Here is a 13,894-nt window from a genome sequence, read left to right on the forward strand (position 1 = left end):
ACGTATGAGCTCAAAAGACAACCGTTCTATATAGAACTGCGATGAAAAGTACCATTACCTTCTGCAACACAATACCAAGATTTACATCAAGAACTGCAAGACAAAAAGGGGAATATATGGATAGATTTTTCCCAAACAGACGGCATGATGACTACGAACTACCGCATATCATAACGCCCTTTTTATTAAATGTTCATAAAACCATTGGAAAAAGGCAGGCAAAACAATATGACTACAACAGGCACATCAACAAGTGTTATCTGAACTATTTATAACGAATATTTGTATTTAATCTAATTAGTGTAAAGTAATACAATGTAATATACATCTAATTCAGTGCCTAGTTAGATCGAGGAGAAGACCTGAAAGCCTTAATCTTGCCAGGTAAAACAAAACATTAGTAACGAACTAGCTGTCACTTCAATAACTCGAACACTCTCTGGTCCAGAGTTAAACTAATAGGAGTTATCAGTAAGTCTGTCTCTCCGCGGGACAAACAAGTATTAACGGCACAGCCCGGATTTTTATGCATTAATAGGTTAGAATGCAAATTTCCTGAAGCGATTAACAAGTATAGACTACCTTCATAACGGCTATGCTACGGGGTTTGCATAAACATTAGGGGCACGGCCCATCAGAACCCCTATATTTTATATTACTCTTGCTACACTATGGAAGAGCGGGTGGCCGACACTTCCTACTAACCAAATTAGTTTGCAATCTAACCTGTTACTGCATAAAAACCCGGGCCTTAATTATCAGCAATCGCCCAATACTTAATCTAGGTAACGATTGTCGGACGTTACAGATAACACTGCAGACACCGGTTACGTTGTTCAAGTGAACAGTAATCACCCTTCGGTGGCGGTTACATGTATCGTGCGGTTATCAGTGAATGAGAATAGATCGTTTTGATAAGGAACAGTACAGAGTACACCTTGTGAGAAGCTGCCTTACAGCGGATAACACCAGCATTTACCCGTGGCTCCGCCCGTTTCCACCAAGTATTGCGAAAGAGACGACTAAATCCTGTTGCCTGAGGTGGAATATTAGTATTATTACACACCGTCTGTAAAATAATGAGAATTTAAACAGGGCAATGAGTGCCCATTCTAAATGGCCTTAATGTAAAAATAAAAGGTTTAACACGAACGGCTAGGAGGCTAAACATTTGCACTCCTTGTAGGTAATTTCATAAAACCCTAAGTGGGCTTATTGCCCAAAGTTGCAGAGGCTAAACCTATACTACGTAGGGGTGAGTAAACGAGAAATATTATGCTGGAAGAGTGTGAAGAATGTAGAGGTTTAGAAAATTTTAGTCACCCCATACCAAGTTGAATGGGAATCAACAGAGGGAGAACACTCTTTTGTTTCCTTAATTTACATGTTTCCCCGCAACGATTTGAACAGAGTTCTCAGACTTGTCAAAATGTGCATTTAAACCATAAACTAGGACTTCACATAAAATAAAAGAAGTCAGAAACCTTCCCCTCAAGCTATCTGCCTGGACCTATCACATGTTAAGAAATAAAATGAAATGACATATGGCTTTTAGTGCCGGGAGTGTCCGAGGGCACGTTCTGCTCGCCAGAGGCAGGTGTTTTGATTTGTCTCCCGTAGGCGACCTGCGCGTCGTGATGAGGATGAAATGGTGATGAATACGACACATACACACAGCCCCATGTCAACGAAATTAACCAATGTTCGTTAAAATTCTCGACCCTGCCGGGAATCGAACCCGGGGCCCCTGTGACTAAAGGCCAGCACACTAACTATTTAGCCATAGAGCTCGACACATGTTAAGAAATTTCTGCCATTACCTTGAGTAGTTAGGCCTTCCGAACGCCGCCCTGCAGCCCCTGCCTCCTAACCACGCCGCACTCACCAGACCGGAGCGATGAAGTACACAACACGGCCCTAAAGCGCCCAGCTTTCATAGCATATCCGAAGGGAAGTTCCCAGAACTTTTTACAGATAGGTTGGATGCCTGTACACACTCGCAATTTTAATTGGCTAGAGAAATATACACGAAATTCTTGATTGGTTGATAACTAAGGAAGAAGGAAGTCGTGGGAGTGTTGACAACTTTGACACATGAACAAAACAATCTTCACCAACTTAAGGTTTGCCACCTTCAAAAATTTGAAATTTCCTTAAGAATTATTTGTCCTTAATCCTGCCAGAGGGAGCACATAGGCCGATGGTGGAGACATCTAATGGTTGAAGTCTAAGTATCTTGTATTAAAGTAGTTTAAAATTCATAGCACAGATGGCCTTCTAGAAGGCGCGCAGTTCAACGGGACGGAGAAGGTTTACCCCGGTACAATTATTAACATTATTATTAACAAATATATTGCAACTGATTCGGATTCCAGATTCCATACTGATGCCTCTCGAATACGATTTGTTAGATGCAAACAAATGAATCATTATCAAACTGAGTTTCATTATTGGAAGACATATTTATGATCGTATCATTTTCCCAGAGAGAAATTTGGTATAGTTTTTATGATAGGGTTTAATTCGAAATAACTAACGTAGATTTTCAGCGTCCATGAGATGGGACAGGAAAGGGTTAGGATTTAAAAAAGTCGGGCGCAGCTTTAATTAAAGTACAGCCTCTGCATTTACACGGTGATAGAATGGAAACCATATTCAGGGCTGTCAATACTGGGACTCGAATGGAAACCTACAGGTACGATGCCCATAAAACAAAGCCGACTCGCTCGGTAGTTCAGTCTCCAAGCCTCTGTTCATTAACTATGTGCTCTCATTAAGTTCCTCACAATTTGGCATTAAATATTTAAAACTGAGTCTAACCATAATCGCCTTGATGTGCCCCCGTTTCTCTTACCACCCATCACTGAGTTCGTTATTCTGCAAGCTAACCTATTCTCCTCCATTCGTCTCACATGACCTATCACCAAAGCCAGATTTTACGTACTGCTCCATCCATCGAGGCCATTCCTAACTTCTTTCCCGAATGTTTGGATCAGGAATCGTTCTCGGTATTTCATTTTTATTATTTCTAAATTAAGAATATGATACCCCAACGCAACCCAAATTTCACTCCCGTAGAGAAAAATCGGTCTGAATAGAGCCTCGAGAGAAAAAAAATTACTTCTTTCTTACGGAATACTGTAGATTACAAAGCTCACTGCATTCGCTTTGCTGCACCTTGATTCAGTTTCGCTGAATGTACTGACCGAATCCATTGCTGAGTGGTTAGCGTCTTAGCACCGAGTTCGATTCCCGATCAGGACGAGGTATTTTATTCTTAAACGGTTAATTCCCTTCCCTCCGGGACTGGGTGTTTTAACATCGACTGGAGGTCCATCCACATTTATCGTCAATAATTGTCCCGACATAGTTATAACCATGGCAACCACTGTACACGAGGTCAGTAGCGCCATCTTCTCACTGTGCGAGCACTTCCTGTAACTAAGAGCTTGAGAAAACCTGGTATCAAGTGAACCACGTTCTGCCACTGAGTCCAGAATTAAAATCCTTGAACTGGCCGAAAAAACGAACCCAGGACCTTGGAATAAGAGACAGGCACGCTACCTGTACACCACAGGGCTGGATAATAATGAAAAATCCTCAGCCTCTTTCCAGTCATTTGACCGGGTCAGGAATGAAATGAATGAAGCCGCTATCTAGCGGCGACGATAGGAATTGTGCCGTCTGCGAAGTCTGTCGCACTCCTCTGGAGTAATGATTAATGACTACCAGAAGAAATGTTACTGAAGACTGTTGCTGAAGTAGCCGTAGAAAAACCTATCCCACCTCCGCTTTGTCCAGCACAAATCTCACATGGTGTGACCGGGATTTGAACCACGGAATCCAGGCAGTGAGAGGCTCTCAGGAATTAACCTGGTACTCATTTTTGGTGTAGGCTGGGTGAACCTTATGGCCTTATGCACCTCGGGAAGTGGAAATCTGGTTTCTTAAATTTTTCGATTACCGGACAGGGAAACGAACCCATGTCCCTCCAGGAGAACGCCCTTACAACCACGGCCAGACATACCAAACCCCCGCACTACAGCCCTTGAAGGGCCTTGGCCTACCAAGCGACCGCTTGGTCGTCAGCACGGCGAATCCTCTCGGCCGTTATTGTTGGCTTTCTAGACCAGGCCCGCTATCTCACCGTCAGATAGCTCCTCAATTCTAATCACGTAGGCTGAGTGGACCTCGAACCAGCCCTCAGGTCCAGGTAAAATCCCTGACCTGGCCGGGAATCGAAGCTGGGGCCGCCGGGTAAGAGGCAGGCACGCTACTTCTACACCACGGGGCCGGCCCCTTGGCCAGACAGCTCCTAATAATAATAATAATAATAATAATAATAATAATAATAATAATAATAATAATAATACGAGTATTATATTTACGAGGTTTAGAATGCCTTTCATTTCCTCACATTTCGTGAGCTTTATATTTTTTTTTTTGCAGATACAATAATTATTCCTTCGATTTATCAGATCTCTTTATCTTTCCTGTGGGTGGAGTCAAAGGATGCATTACCTGCACACACTGTATGCCGTACGAGGCTGCTAAGTGGGAAAACAGCAAAGAATCTGAACTCATTCTCTCCATCTATGATTCTATGCTTTTCCGTTCAATTCGCATCATAATAACTGAAATGATCCGCCTGTTCCTATTTTCATTTCCAACCTGGCGTTCGATCTCTCTAAGAGTGTAATAAGAACTTTCAACAGCAACGACGAAGAACTGAAACCGAAAAGCGAAAAGGTCAAAAAGAGCAAGCATTCCTGAGGACAGGAACAGCAACCCCGGAGATGTTAACGTCAACAATGTTTGGCACTAATATCGAAGATTTGTGGTTCGAGGATTGGCCTCTGCAGTCACCTTAGAGCCCACAGAGTCATCCACTAGCATTGGTAGAAGATAGTCCTACTCGTAAGCGAGTGATAGCCCGTCGTCGTTATCATCATCATCATCATCATCACCATCATCATCATCATCATCATCATCGTCAAATAAACACCGTATTTTTATGCTTTAATAAGTTACAATGCAAAGTAATTTGGTTATTAGGAAGACGCAACTAGCCCGCTCTTCTGTAATGTAAGGGTTGTGGTGGACCAAACCCCTAATATTTATGCAATACACATAACACAACCGTTGTGCAGTTAGACTACACTTGTTACTCTCTTCAGTAAGTTTGCATTCTAACCTATTACTGCAATAAAAATCCGGGCTCTAATTTCATCATCATCGAGCGAGTTGACCGTGCGGTTAGGGTCGCACAGCTGTCAGCTTGTATTCAGGAAATGGTGGGTTCAAATCCCACCGTCGACAGTCCAGAAGATGGGTTTCCGTGGTCTCCCATTTCACATGAGACAAATGCTGGGGCTCTACCTTAATTAACGCCACGGAAGCTTCCTTCCCAATCCTAAGTGGTGGTGATTATTGTTTTATTAATATGAAGTACAACTGTGCAACCGTCTTTATATAACACTAATCAGAGGGAAAATATTGAATGGATCTGACAGTTCGATAAATGAAAGACAAGGGCCAAGAAGGGCGTGAAAATGAGAGAATTCCTAGGCCTCGCAATCCTAATCGCGTCGGAAAAAAAACAAGAGTTGACCAAGGAAGATCGGACAGGATAGATGAAAGTGAGGAGCCTGGCACAAGTAAGTGGAAGCAACGCAAGGACTCAGCTAAGGGTCTCGTGATTGCCAACCCTCGCTCCCAAGTCAAGAGCCCATTTTAGACGCCTCCTACGACAGCAGGGGTGTTATTCTACTGCCCGCACCCACAGGGGGAATCCCAATCCTAACCCTTTTCCATCCTTGGACCGCCGAAAACCTTTGATGTTTTAGTGCGACATTAAAAATACTAGCAAAAAATCATCATTATCATCACGTCCGGCTCCGTGGCTAAATTGTTAGCATCCTTCCATTTGGTCCAAGTAGTCCCAGGAGCGATCCCCGGCCAGATTTTAACCTTCATAGGTTAATTCCGGTGGTTTAGCGACTGGAATTCATCATAGCTAGAGCCCCGTCGTTACGCGCAGGTCACCTATAAGACGTCAACCGTAAATACGTGCACCAGACCTTTCCGGAGGCCACACGCCATTATTATTATCATCATCATCATCTGATAAACAGAGCAACGAAATACTTATACACACGCTTGTTCAAACACCGGTTACTGGACAGACATCTCAAGGCCCTTTCATAAAAGAACACTAAAATATGTGAAATGAAATTCCAGTCATTTAACCGGTTCAGGAATGTAATGAATGAAAGCCCCATCTAGCGGCGAGGATAGGAATAGTGTCGGTTGCCGAAGGCTGTGGCACACCTCTGGGGCAAGGATTAATTACTGACAGATGAAATTAAATGGTACTGGAGAGTGTTGCAGGAATGAAAGATGACAGGGAAAACCGGAGTACCCGGAGAAACACCTGTCACGACTCCGTTTTGTCCAGCACAAATTTCACATGGAGTACCCGGGATTTGAACCACGGAATCCAGCAGCGAGAGGCCGGCGCGCCACGGAGGCTCAGTAAAATATATAGGAATTAAAAAATAAATAGTGTATCTCACCGCTCAAAATCAACCCAAAAGGTTTCTTCTCTTCTGTGGATGAGGTGTTGAAAATCTTAAAGCACTCTGACGAATAAGACTTGCAGTGATCATTTAGAACGTAATCACTATTGATGACCTATCTAGCTTTTCTTTTAATGTTCCTCATTTACAACATTTGTCAGACGAAAGATTATAATTACACAGAAAGCTCATGTTTGTTTCGCAAAAGAACGCCACATCAGGAAAGAAAATTGCTGGATGTCACTCACGATGTCACTCTTCTCGCCGTATGTACGTGATTTCGGCAGCGCTGAGATAAGGTACGGCACAGTTCGTCACGTGCTGATGCTGATCAGAGACTGAAAGCAGGTTCAGTCGGACCAGCTGTATTATCAGCTGAGTATGGGAGGGGGAGGGGGTCGATACGGGGACCATGGCGACAGCGACGTTGGCGACCTTCAGCGTTGGTCACTGTGCAAACCGGCCGGGCAAACAGTCTCTTGGAGAAGTGCCATCGCCGTGAGGAGCGCTGCTCCTGTATTAGGAGGATGGTTCATGTTCTTCCACATGTTCCTTGAGACTGGCTCCCTTGCGGGTCGGGGGTGGTGGCAGTCGCCCCCCCCCCCCACTTTGTGGAGAATACCGTACATTTTTGTTTCATTTTAGTCAGCTAAAACTGGAATCATACGAATTATTAAAAAAAGTAATTTGTACTGTACAAGCCCTGTTGACGTATGAGGTAATTCTTTAATTTATGTTCTTCTTCTTCTGCTTCTTCTTGCGTTAGGGCCTACTAGGGACCACGTTCCAATTTCAATTCTTCATCCTTTGTTGTTGTTCCTTCCTTTTCTCCCAATATTCCTTCATTGTTTCGCTATGTTTCTTTTTTCTTTCTTTAGACCACTTTGTGCCAGTTTTCTTTGCCTCCCTCCCTTGGAATCCTTCAATCTTTAAAACTTTCTTCCTGAAAACTTATCTTTCCATTAATTCTTCTTCTCTGATGTTGTTTCTTTCCAAGTCTTTTTCGACGTCTTGAATCCAGGTGGTTCTTGTCTCTTTCTTCCTAAGATGCGTGAAGATCTTTTTGGTTAGTCTTCTGTCGTCCATTCTGTAAATATGTCCAAAAAATAGCAGTCTCCTCTTCCTTACTCTTATAGATATGTTTTCTATGTTCTGATAAATTTCTTTATTACTTCTTAATTTCCAAAATTCTCTAGTTTTTAGAGGGCCTATTATCATTCTTATAATTCTTCTTTCTAGTACTTCCAATCTTTCAAGTTTATAATCGAGTACTAAGCATTTACTGTCATATAAGCATTCTGCATAGCGCCACAGCAAGTAGTGGACACTTTGCGTGTGCTGTGACGAAGGGTAGCAGGGGTATATATTTTTTTTACTAAGGTCATGGACACTGAGGTATGATCCACCCGCTTGCCGCGCGCATTCGTCACTCTGGCAGTCTCCTCAGTGTCTGTTAGTTTCTTAGTGTGTAGTCAAATACTATTTTTTTCTTTACTATTTGCTTTACGTCGCACCGACGTATGGCGCCGATGGGACAGAAAAGGGCTAGGAGTGGGAAGGAAGCGACCGTCGCCTTAATTAAGGTACAGTCCCAGCATTTTCCTGGTGTGAAAATGGGAAAGTACGGGAAACCACTTCAGGGCTGCCAACAGTGGGGTTCAACTCCACTATCTCCCGAATACTGGATACTGGCTGCACTTAATCGAGCTCAGTAAATGATTTTTAATTGTATAATCACGCCATAAGTCTATTTAATTGTAATACTTGTGTAATATTTTTCCCTTGGTGAAGGTTTTATTGTGTGGTATTGAATCAAAATCTCAAGAAACTATTATTACCGTAAACCCTGTTAACATTTACCTCCCTTCTCTGTCAAAATTCGCTCAGAGAGCATAGAGAAACTTACCATTTTGTAGCCTTTTGAAAAAAACGTTTTGATGTATATACCTCCGCCCCCCGTCGAAAATACGCTTACTTTTTGTTTTGCCTTCCTCCCACTTCTAATTCCCAATCGCCGCTACTGGGCGGTAGAATATCACTCACAGCAACCCCTACCTGTCGTATGAGGCGACTAAAAGTGGCCCAAGGGGTCTCAATTTGGGAGCGGGGGTTTGCAACCACGGGGGCCTTAGCTGAGTCCTGACATTGCTTCCACTTACTTGTGCCACACTCCTCGCTTTCATCTGTCCTATCGGACCTCCCTTAATCAAGTCTCGTTCTTTTTCGACCCTAACGGTATTAGGCTACGATCACCCAATAATGAGAAACAACCCTTTTCACAAATATCAGATGAATAAACAATTGGTATACCGATCAATAATAAGTTACTTTAAGACGAATTAACGTTTGGTAACGATCAGATCAATACCTTTCTTCTTCTTCTTTCCGATGAGGCCTGCTAAGGACCACGTGCCAATTTCAATTCAGTTCTTCATACTTTGTTGTTTTCCCTTCCGCTCCTTCCAATATTCTTTCAGTGGTGGTGGTGGTGGTGATTATTGTTTTAAGAGGAAGTACAACTAGGCAACCATCCTCTATATAACACTAATCAGAGAAAAAAAATGGAAGGGATCCGACATTTCGAAAAGTGAAGATATCGGTCAAAGAATGACAAGGGCCACGAAGGGCATGAAAATGAAGGACTCCCTAGCCCTCACAAACCTAATAGCGTCGGGGTCGGAAAAGAACAAGAGTTGACCAAGAGAGGTCGGATAGGATAGATGAAAGTGAGGAGCCTGGCACAAGTAAGTGGAAGCAATGCCAGGAATCAGCTTAGTGCCCCGTGGTCGCCAACCCACGCTCCAAAGTTCAGAGCCCCTGGGGCCCTTTTAGTCGCCTCTTACGACAGGCAGGGGATACCGTGGGTGTTATTCTACCGCCGCCACCCACAGGGGGACAATATTCTTTCATCCTTTCACTATGCTGTTTCTTTCTCTCCTCGGACCACTTCGTACCAGTCTTCTTGTTCTATTTTCCTTGGAATCCTTCCGTACTTACTACCCTTTTTCTAAAAATATCTCTGTCCATACTTTCTTCTTCTCTTATATTTTTCTTTCTAAATCTTTCTTCTTGAATCCATCTAGTTGTTGCCTTTTTGTCCCAAAGGAAATTGAAAATCCTTTTTGTTAACCTGGAATTATCCATTCTGTAAATATGTCCGAAAAATTGCAGTCTCCTTTTTCTTATGGTTTCTGTTATGTTTACTATGTTCCGTATACACTGACTGACAGAGCAAATGCAACACCAAGAAGGAGTGGTCAGAACTTCATGCCAATTGCAGGGTAGACTGACGTCACTGAGGTATGCTCATGATGTGAAATGCGCCGCTGTGCTGCGCACGTAGCGAACGATAAATGGGACACGGCGTTGGCGAATGGCCCACTTCGTACCGTGATTTCTCAGCCGACAGTCATTGTAGAACGTGTTGTCGTGTGCCACAGGACACGTGTATAGCTAAGAATGCCAGGCCGCCGTCAACGGAGGCATTTCCAGCAGACAGGCGACTTTACGAAAGGTATGGTGATCGGGCTGAGAAGGGCAGTTGGTCGCTTCGTCAAATCGCAGCCGATACCCATAGGGATGTGTCCACGGTGCAGCGCCTGTGGCGAAGATGGTTGGCGCAGGGACATGTGGCACGTGCGAGGGGTCCAGGCGCAGCCCGAGTGACGTCAGCACGCGAGGATCGGCGCATCCGCCGCCAAGTGGTGGCAGCCCCGCACGCCACGTCAACCGCCATTCTTCAGCATGTGCAAGACACCCTGGCTGTTCCAATATCGACCAGAACAATTTCCCGTCGATTGGTTGAAGGAGGCCTGCACTCCCGGCGTCCGCTCAGAAGACTACCATTGACTCCAAAGCATAGACGTGCACGCCTGGCATGGTGCCGGGCTAGAGCGACTTGGATGAGGGAATGGCGGAACGTCGTGTTCTCCGATGAGTCACGCTTCTGTTCTGTCAGTGATAGTCACCGCAGACGAGTGTGGCGTCGGCGTGGAGAAAGGTCAAATCCGGCAGTAACTGTGGAGCGCCCTACCGTTAGACAACGCGGCATCATGGTTTGGGGCGCTATTGCGTATGATTCCACGTCACCTCTAGTGCGTATTCAAGGCACGTTAAATGCCCACCGCTACGTGCAGCATGTGCTGCGGCCGGTGGCACTCCCGTACCTTCAGGGGCTGCCCAATGCTCTGTTTCAGCAGGATAATGCCCGCCCACACACTGCTCGCATCTCCCAACAGGCTCTACGAGGTGTACAGATGCTTCCGTGGCCAGCGTACTCTCCGGATCTCTCACCAATCGAACACGTGTGGGATCTCATTGGACGCCGTTTGCAAACTCTGCCCCAGCCTCGTACGGACGACCAACTGTGGCAAATGGTTGACAGAGAATGGAGAACCATCCCTCAGGACACCATCCGCACTCTTATTGACTCTGTACCTCGACATGTTTCTGCGTGCATCGCCGCTCGCGGTGGTCCTACATCCTACTGAGTCGATGCCGTGCGCATTGTGTAACCTGCATATCGGTTTGAAATAAACATCAATTATTCGTCCGTGCCGTCTCTGTTTTTTCCCCAACTTTCATCCCTTTCGAACCACTCCTTCTTGGTGTTGCATTTGCTCTGTCAGTCATTGTATTTCATCATTAGATCTTAATTCCCGTACTTGTGTTGTTTTCACAGGGCGTAATATTTTTCTCATAATTCTCCTTTCTAGTACCTCAAGTTTATCTAATCTATAGTTTATGACTGGGCATTCACTTGCATATAGGCATTCCGGTTTCACCACTGTAGTGTAGCGCCTTATTTTAATACTTTTCGACAAACGCTTTTTGTTATAAAAATTATTTGTGATACCATATGCTCTTTCCATCTTGTTTACCTTTCTTCTTCTTCTTCTTCTTCTTATTATTATTGTGTATTTTGAAGTTGAGCGCTCCGTTGGAAATGGAAAAAATACTGGCACTTGTTTTGTTCAACCTGCGTTAAAATTTTAACTGGATGCGATAAAAAATTCTCCTTCACATAATTAAACGTGGCATAAAAGAAGCTAAATGTTGGTGTAGCTTTCTTCTATGTGGGGAAAAAGGATAAACTTTTTATTAGCTTATAAACTCGAGTGTCTACATTTTTTTTCTCGACAGGTAGGTTGCGAATCCGAGGCAGTCTTTCATTTTCACGCCCTCCGCGACCCTTCTCCTTCTTTGGCCCATACCTTCATTTTTCGATGTATCGGCACATTATATTTCTTTTTTCTCTCTGATTAGTGTTATGTAGAGGATGGTTGCCCAGGTGTACTTCCTCTTGAAACAATAATCACAACCACCACTCCCTGACAGCCCTCCTCACATACCCCTGGCTGGAGCTGATGACGTGACGCTGATATCTTTTACTATGATTGAAATAAAACCTATGGCACAACCACCCAAAGGGGCGACCGTTCCTCAGCCCGAAGACCTGCAAATTACGAGGTGTCACGTCTAGGACTCAGCATACGCCACTGTGGTAAAGTCTAACATTTAACTGGTGTTGTTGCGTGCGTGCGTAGTCAAAGGAACAATAATTACTCTCTGACAGATGAACTGACATTCAATCGGTTTATTAATCAACCGGAATGCCAATGATCCTCCGTGACCCACACTCCGTGCTGTCACTGAAACGCTAGACGAGTAAACACGTGCAAAATCAAAGAGTAAATCATGACGAAAAGAAGCTATGTATTCTTTGGGAGCTGCTGCAAGATGCCCGCCGTGCGCACAGCTCTTTCCAAGGAGTAAATAAACTTCTCAGTAGTACATTTACTTTACTACACGGAAAAGTGTACCTAGAATGATAGATAATGTTTTAGGGCTTAGAAGACGAGGGAGCGAGTACAGATTCTTTGGTTATTCCCCTCTCATTAGCCTCTTATGACATGCAGGGGTACAGATAATGCATCCTTGGACTGCATCCACGGAGGAGATGAGTTCTGATAAATCGAAAGAAATATGAATAGGCCTATATCCATAAAAGAAGAGAAGTCTCGTGAATTGTGAGGACATGGAAGATATTCTAGACCTCGTAAATATAATATTAACCTTAATATTTATTTATTTATTTATTTATTTATTTATTTATTTATTTATTTATTTATTTATTTATTTATTTATTTATTTATTTATTTATTTATTTATTTATTTCAGCCTTTTATGGATCACGTTTGGCAATCATTGCAGTATTTTTAGCCTTCTCTGCCTTCACTCACTGCCAGTATCTATTCATCATTTCTCCTACTTCTTCTTCTGCTCTTCTGTATAGGGCCATCCTTTTCTCACTAGAGTTTTTCCAGTCTCCCTGAAACCGCGCAAATATCGGTGCGGAAAGTCTGTGCGTTCGAGTTTAAACGCTAATAAAATTTGACGCAGACGTTAAGCCTTGAGCATACCCCTTGGTCTTATTCGATAGGACTAGGTATGTGCCGGCATTGAGTTTTACCCTCTCCTTTTCTAATATCACGTCATTCATTTCAACTCAATATCCCCTCTGGTGAGGTAGACGTCAGGAAGGGCATCCGGTCATGAAAATTCGCTACAAAGATTAATCTCACCACAAACCCGAACCCATGGAGAAACTGGTCAAGGGTTGGACATAGCGGTGGTGGTGATTTTTCTTTTAACAGGAAGTACAACTAGGTAATCATCTTCTTCGAAGAAATTACGTGGAAAAGAAATTTAAAATAAATCAAAATGATTTATATAACGAAGGAATTTGGAAACGAAGTACGAAATAAAACAAAAAAAATATTGAATTAACCCGAAAAATCCCCAACGAATCTTTTTTTTTTTTTTTTTGCTAGGGGTTTACGCCGCACCGACACAGATAGGTCTTGTGGCGACGATGGGACAGGAAAGGCCTAGGAGTTGGAAGGAAGCGGCCGTGGCCTTAATTAAGGTACAGCCCCAGCATTTGCCTGGTGTGAAAATGGGAAACCACGGAAAACCATCTTCAAGGCTGCCGACAGTGGGATTCGACCTACTGTCTCCCGGATGCAAGCTCACAGCCGCGCGCCTCTACGCGCACGGCCAACTCGCCCGGTGCCCAACGAATCAAGATTGAACGTGAGTTTCCTGAGTAACAGAACACTTGCAGTTTGCATACCCTGGATTAATCCACTGTCGCACATAAAGCGGATGACGAGATCAGCAGTAGTCGTGTTCGAGTGTTTCCTGCAGGCTGAGGCTCCGTCTTAGGCCAGAGGGATCGGCGCACTCTGTGAGGGTGTGGGCACCACAAGAACACGCTGGGGGGTCTTCCTTCTTTAGCAGATAAGAGTGTGTGG

The 13,894-nt window shown here is 43.9% G+C and overlaps 1 protein-coding gene across 3 annotated transcripts in view; it reads right to left on the reverse strand.

The window, feature by feature from the left end:
* LOC136884949 (monocarboxylate transporter 14) overlaps window positions 1–13,894 on the reverse strand; it is a 242,044-nt gene that overhangs the window by 58,696 nt on the left and 169,454 nt on the right. Inside the window, exon 1 of one of the 3 annotated variants that reach the window (XM_067157286.2) lies at window positions 6,576–6,904. The exons of the other annotated variants lie outside the window; for them this stretch is intronic. The gene's annotated coding sequence lies outside the window, so the exon portion shown is untranslated. Of the gene's footprint in view, window positions 1–6,575; window positions 6,905–13,894 lie in introns of those variants that run through there. 3 annotated transcript variants of the gene reach the window in all.

The sequence above is a fragment of the Anabrus simplex genome, chromosome 13 (assembly GCF_040414725.1).
Source record: "Anabrus simplex isolate iqAnaSimp1 chromosome 13, ASM4041472v1, whole genome shotgun sequence".
Classification (NCBI taxonomy): domain Eukaryota; kingdom Metazoa; phylum Arthropoda; class Insecta; order Orthoptera; family Tettigoniidae; genus Anabrus; species Anabrus simplex.